Genomic DNA, 7494 nt, shown 5'->3' with positions numbered 1-7494 from the left:
TTTTAGCCGGTCTTTTTCCTCCCACTCTTCCCCATAAGCATATATTCTTTTTCAGCTCTTTATTCACTGGATTACATATGAACATCCCTTTCTTTAAGTTTACTGGTCTACCTATTTGTAATGCAAACCATGAATACTGTTTGCATTTTTGATTTAAAACTAAATCAGGTCTCCTATATAGTTCCTCATCTTTTCAGTCCATTTGACTTCATTAACTAGCTTCCAGAGTTTCTTAGTTCACCTATCTGAAATTGAGAGCCTCCATTGCAGATCTGCTTTTGTTTGCCCTTCCATTTAAAGTAAAGCAAGTCCTGATTGCTGCTTTTTTCATGGCCAACTGTTTTATGATGGCTTTTATTATTTGCCCAAACTCTAAAAGACCCTCACTTGTCATGGGTTCTGTTGATTGTCAGGTGAGAGCTACCCCACCCAGGGGTAACTAGCCCTATGTTATTCACAGATTGGATAGCCAATGTTATAGTCCTGAATCAGCATTATCTAGCTGTGTAAGAAATTATTACTTAAACAAAGTGATTGTGAAATCCTGACCGCTGGCATTATCTGTCTGAAAGATTTAAAGACCACATAAATGGATTAGTAGCTGCAGTTTCATAATTAAAATCATATCAATAGTTAAAATATTCATTGTAATAAATACAATTACAATTGTTTAAAATGTTACCATGATATTTACCTAGGTACTAAGTTACGATTCATTCCTCAGCTACCAAACAATAGTGTGGTGAAAAGCAATTCACAGAATATTTTCAATATTTAACTTTCTAAAGTTAGACATATTTTTGGTTAGAAAAGGTGGAAAACCACTTCTGCTCTTAATTACAATGAATGTAATTAATCCATATTTTAATGTATGTGTTATTTTAATATAATAAATAACACATTTTAACATATGTGTTTTTAGTGACACTGGAGAAATGTAGCAAAGAATAAAAAATTAGGTTCTACCTAGTACAAACGTTTCCAGGAAAGATCATATTATAAGTAAGAATTCCTAGTTGTGTTGGAAGGACATCCTGTAAATACCTACCTGTGAAATAGCACACATTTGTTCACCTTCTAGATATATAATTACCAAATAAAAAAGTTTATGCTGTATATAATTTTCATAATTATTATTCTGCATTTATGGTATTTCTTTGTAAAATGCATATAACATTATATTTTATAACATACGTAAGATATTTATAAACATGACTGTAACTTTAAAAATTATATTTTAAAAAATAATATTATGGAACCATGATGTTAAAATATATTAATTTCCCTTTAAGACCGGGCAGAGAGCTTCAACTGCACTGATCACACCAAACACACGGATCATAGATTTGGCAAGACAGATTAGAAAAGAAGGGCTGCAATTGCTTACCTGATGCTTGCTCACAGAAGAAATAGGCAGGGTGACCACCGAAGTTGATCACTGGCAATGACCTGTAGCTCAGAAAGCTGAGATGGCATTGATGTCCTTCTGCCCGCTTCCTGAGGGGGACAGGGCACTCTGAAGCCTTCTCTGAGAACAGCTTATGCTGCAAGTACAGCTCATCCACCATGGGCTGCGTTCAGCCCCTGAGGAGCTGTAGCTCATAAATTACAGGAAAGAGCCTTTCCAGAAATGAATGTGTGTTCCTGCAACCACATTTAAAATTATTTTGTTAAAATCTATTCTGAAAAAGCTAAACGATACCCTTCCTATTTATTGTTGGTCCTGCTTCTGCTCCTCAGGGATTCCTGATGTAACTTCATTTTGCTCATCTACCAGGGCCTGCCAACTCAGCAATATGTGTCTTCGTCTTTTGAGCCAAACATAATGTAAAAATATGGACCGAAAACTGCAACTTTATTAGGGGGTTGGACAAATGAGTGATTATTTTGCTGACAGACACTCAGGGTCACTGGCCAGGAATGATGAACCCTGTTGTGAATCTGATATTGGTTTGGGCAGTTTTACTTGACTTCACAGCCATAACAGGTTAGGAAAATGTATTAAGCAGGAGTTAAAAAGGTTTAATCTGTTCCTCAATAGGCATTCCTATGTGTTTAGTTAGATTTAGGGCTTTGGCATAAACGCATGAAAATCGAGTGCAGAAAAATTCAGGTTAATGACTGAGTTCTCTTGGGTAATCATCCAGTGGTTACAAGATATGCCCGGTTTAGCAATAGGCCATAATTCTGCAAACAAGATTCTTTAATATAAGCTTTGCTATATCAGTTTTTCCTGTTTTCTAAGGTTCTGGTCTTCAGATAAGTCACATAATTGTAGTTGAAACAATTGCTTATGATGAGCCAACTCTGTTGGAAAAAAGAGCTTTTGAAATTTCCTCTTGCTTTCTCTCAGGATTTCTGTTGTCAAAATGGGTTATGATATGACTATAAAAGAACTTGGTATAAGAGGACCTTTAAAGTAAAAATATTTTTTTCATTTTCTTGGTCTGGCAGAGACAGTTATATTATGAATATTCACAGTATGTCCAGGATAACCAATTGCATTATTTTACATTATGCATTTTGCTCAGTGGTAAAAGCTATGTTTTTGGGATGCAAACTTGGAACTGCCCTAATTCTTTGTTTTTACATGTTCATTGCTTAAAATGTGATGAAACATCCCATATTAGCCTCTCAGCCAAAGGAAACCTAAAGGAGATTTATCACTTTTCCGTTCATATATGAAAGGGAGGGGACAAATCCTCACATTAAAAAAATTGTACTTTTAGTGGAGTTACCAACCCTTTGTTAGATAAACTAAAGTAGTAAATGCCTAAAGATTATAAACCTGCTTGAGTATCTGATCCCAGCTCCTTTGTGACTACAGGAATGGAAAATTTCCATTTCATCTCACCTTGCCTGACACTCCTTGGTGTCTGAATTTTCTGGGCTGTTGTAACAGAGTGATTGAAATAAAGTTGAGAAATCATGCCAAATGTCATGGACATCCAAGACAGGTAAAAGCTGATAACAAAAATCACTATCCCCTCTAGCCACAGTAAGGGGCTCTTACTAACCCATATTTTTCTGACTGTGAAGTGTGTTTATGACTGTGTCAGTGAAGGTTTGCTGAACTGACCCTAAAGAAAGGACTTTGCGATGTTCTAGACCCTGCCTGCTTCCCCAACTCCTGAAATTCAGAGCCTTACTCTAATGCTGTGGCTGAAACAACTAAACACTTTTCTCTTTCTCCTTCTGTCCCCAGCAACATATTCCTTCTTCCTCTCTTGTGCTAAACCTGACATATATGGACCAACTCCAAAACCTTCAATATGTATCTATCTGCAGCACAGATGAATTTACTGCAGGAAGCATAATTTTAATTTCCTGACGTAACATTATGCGGTATTTCATGTTTGATATTCTAGTTACACTATATATGTTATTCGTGTCCTATGTGGAACCCACCAAAAATTGGTCATTAGAATTGACAGCTTCTCTGCAACACCTCATTCCTGTATATGTTTTCTGTTTCTGTTGGTTTTTTTATTCCTGGGGTAGATGCAAAAATCCACTGATGGAAAACTGCGTGTGAAACTGGGGCCTTAAGATCCCCTGTGTCTGTGGAAAAAAAACCCCAAACACTTATTTATTAATAAATGTTTAAACTTTTTATTATGTAAAATAGTCTAACAAGGGCACACTTTTAAAAAACAAGAGATTGGAATTTTGGACTCCCACCAATTTTTATTGGGGAGAGAGAGACTAACGCAGAATACATTTCCAAAACACTGGCACTAGGGAGCCCTGAAGCAATTGTATATTTAAAATACTCCCTTTCCTTCTGTCTTCCACTTGCAGTTTTGCTGAACAAGCCTGTTTTAACCTTTCATGACTTTTCAGAAACATTACTGAGAATGCAACCTCATTAATATTGTACAAAAAGCCATGATAAGTAGGTGTTAATGGTTCCCAATCACTTTTCAAAGGGGAATAAAATATAGATTCTTCCTATATGTCTGTTCTGAATAGACTTAACCCACCGGAGGAGCAAGGTAAATCAGGCCATGCTGAGTAGCCAGACAACGCCTCATACCACAGTTAAAAGAATGGAGTTGGGCATGTCTGTTTTATGCTGGTTAGTCCCTCTGCTGTGGTAATACTGCAGAGAACATTGTAAGTATACATTAAAAATAATAGGAGAAGACCCCATAAAAATAGAATTCGTAATACAGTGGATAACCTGGCAAATAAGGTTGGGTAGCAATAGTTCTGGTGGGCGCTCTTTGTAGGGACTCACCTCCGGCCAGAGAAAGTAGTGCTGGCAGGAGCAGAGAGACCTCTGCTCACCACCCCAGGCAGGATGTGTGTCCTTCCTAGATGTCTGTCTCATCTGGTCTTGCAAGCTGGTGCTGGAAGATCCAGGAGATATGTTCTGTTAGTGTCCATACTCTGAGAAAGCACTTACTTGCATATAATCTGAAATTCCTTGACATAGTTTTATTCTGTTGTTGGTTTTGGCTACCAGAAAACGTTTTCCTTCCTTCTCCGTCACATTTTATATAAATCTTATGTTACTATACACGAGCACACTCATTGCTTTTTAATTGCAGCTAAAACTATTATTTACTGACAGTGAGTGAATCCTGTAATGCACCTCAGAGGTTACTTGAATATTGCCTAATTAGCTAAATGATGTGTTTGAAATGGATCATAGTGAAGTTGGCAGTTAATTTTTTTTTATGGAGGGGGAAGCTGCAGTGAACTTTAGGGCTTCAGGCAGCTGCCCCATGTGCAACTGAGGAGAAACCTCTGGGCTTCCTGGTGCAGTCTTACGCATGGACTCCTCATCCACCTCTTCCCAGCCCCATCTTCTGTCCACTACCCTGCAAGGCACGTGCCCAGGGGCTAAGCCCTCTCAGACTTGCGAACAAGTAATTTTCATACACGTAAGAGGAGGAGGAGCATATACGCAGGTAGGGTGGGAAACCCCCCCTTCATACCAACACCACCTAACACACACCACGCATCACTGGTTCCAGTGAACCCTTGCAAAACCATCGTGGTTTTGGCCTGCACGGTCTGCGTCTCTTTCCTGATGATTCTCTCCCTTCTTTGGATCAAAGTCACACAGTATCAGCTATTAACAGCAGGAAAATCCAAATGGAAGTTACCCTATGCTTTCATTTTGAATGTTGTGCTTTAAAAAAGAAATGATGAAAAAAATATTTGCCCATTTAGAAGTATTTTAGTTTTTCTATTTAATATTTTGGGAACCTTGCCAGAACATATAGGAAAATAAAAATATATGCAAGAAGCATATAGTGTAGTAAATCTACCAGACAAATAGTTTATTCACTGAAACACTATGAAATCTTGTTTATAATCTCAGCACTTCTGATCTGCCAAAGCCGTGCTTAGGAAACTTTAGGGTGTGTAACCATTGCTTATCCACTGAGTTACAAGGACTCTGGCAGGCATGACCACGGATATATTTTATATGACTCAGTAATTTAGGAATAGAACCACCTGAAAATATCTGCAGATATATGTGAAATGCTAATAAAGTTTTGATTTGTATCAGAGTGATGTGTTGATCTGAAAAATACAAAAGGACAACAAGCTGACAGGTTTTCTAAGGGCCTTTCGGTTTTTGTGGTGATCAGAGAAAGCAGTAATTACTGAAAATATTGGTTAGAACAGACATGAGTAAGCAGAGAAAAAGAATACAAGATGTTCCTGATTTTTACATAAAATGTAGCAGGTCCCAAGAGGTCTTTGGGGTCCTTTTCCTGCAGTGAGGCAAGATTCGTGTGTTTTGCGTGCATATGTGCACAGCTGCATTGCTGTGGTCTTTTGCAGGCAGATTTTTGCTTGTGGTAGCTGGACAAATGTGCATCAATGCTGAGCACTCTGCTGTGCATGTGCCCTGTTTTCAGCAGACCGTGCTTTCAGAGCACACGTAGAAGTATAATAAGACATCCTGGTATTTGGGAACTTTTTTGCAGGCTTTTGGCCTGGAGAGGCTGAGCACTTGGTGCTCCTTTCAGGAAAGTGCCTCTGGGCAGGTCCCACCCTTGTTCTAGACATATCCCTACGTGCTCTGAGCTCCAACAGAGTGAGAGGTCATAACATATGTCAAAGAAATAACTAATTTTCCTGGAACACTTGCAAATTTTTTTTCCAGATCCAGTTAAAGCTTCAAGTGAACTTTAGTGGTGAGTATTTCATAGCTTTGTACAATCTCTGATGTTCATAGCTACCTCAAACAAATTCCTTTTAGAAACGTATGTGGTTAGAACTTTAATTCAAGAATTTCAGATGCAGAAACATTAACATCTCCAAACCGCCAGTCCACCAGACAACTGGAACTGCCTAGTGCTCTTCAGTTCTGGATCGGTAGGAGTAAAGCCTTTGTTTTAAAATGTGGGCTGTGTATATATGGAAATACCCTTGGGCCTTCAGACAAAACGTCTGAGCAAAGATCTGAGTGACTGAATGTTAGAGCAAATGCCTCAAATCAAAGACGCACATTCTGGAACTGGAGAGTCCTCAGGCTGTTGTGAATTAAACCCCAGGAGAAGACCTGCAGGTGCTGTGGAAGATACCCCTCATTCACCCAAAGTCTTAGAGCAAAAATAGCTATTAACATGGGCAGCCGGAATAGCTGAAGCTGTATACTTGGTTCCCTACATGATATATTGACATTGTGTTGTAAGTGAAGCTGGTGTAACTTTGAACACCTGCAAGGCCCCTGGAGGACATCTGGAGCCCAGGTGGGAAAGGACTGGGAAGCTGAAAGATACTGTTCCTTCTAATCCGACTTGGTCCCACTCTCTGAGTAAAATATGATGTGCCAAGGTGGGCGTGATAACACATCTGACGCCATCACCATAACTGTGCCTACTCTGAGTATCTCACAGTTCAAAACTGAGTCTGACCCTTTTTCAGGGATTCTGCAGCTGTTGAAGACTGTTACCTGCACAGGATTCTTTACAGTGTACTTACAGTACACAAGATAGATCTTGATTTTTCTTACATGTGTCTCAAAAATATGCTCTTGTGCACCTATATTGCCCTTTCTTTAAATTTGACTGTAGACACTTTCAAAGTTAGAGCTGTAAACAAAGCAAGAGGTGTACATTCCAGAGACTCCAGCTGAGCCCTAAAAAAGATAATGTTATTTTATACAAATAAAGAGATAACTGGAATTCACCTTGAGATTTTTCTGCTATGAGTACCACAAAGGCAGAGCAAATGATTACGTTAAAAAGATAGGCTCTTGAAGTATCATCTTGTGTTTTAAATGTAACCAGAGGTCTTGTTTAATTGCACTTGTGCTTGTGTAAATGAGGAAAAATTCACTTGCAACTGATGTAGTTATGATGTAATTTCATGCAAGACAGATCATTATCAGCTGCAATTAACTGCACATTCTCTTGTTTGAATGTGAGTATCTCAAGAAGCACAATTTCTTTCAGGGCAGGATGTTTTTTCTTAACCTTCTCACTCCTTTTCCAGTGCATTGCAACTTTTCCAAATGAATTACTTTGC

This window comes from Balearica regulorum, chromosome Z, assembly GCF_011004875.1.
Source record: "Balearica regulorum gibbericeps isolate bBalReg1 chromosome Z, bBalReg1.pri, whole genome shotgun sequence".
NCBI classification, from domain to species: Eukaryota; Metazoa; Chordata; class Aves; order Gruiformes; family Gruidae; genus Balearica; species Balearica regulorum.
The sequence above is the reverse complement of the archived record's forward strand: the minus strand, read 5'-3'. Positions refer to the sequence as shown.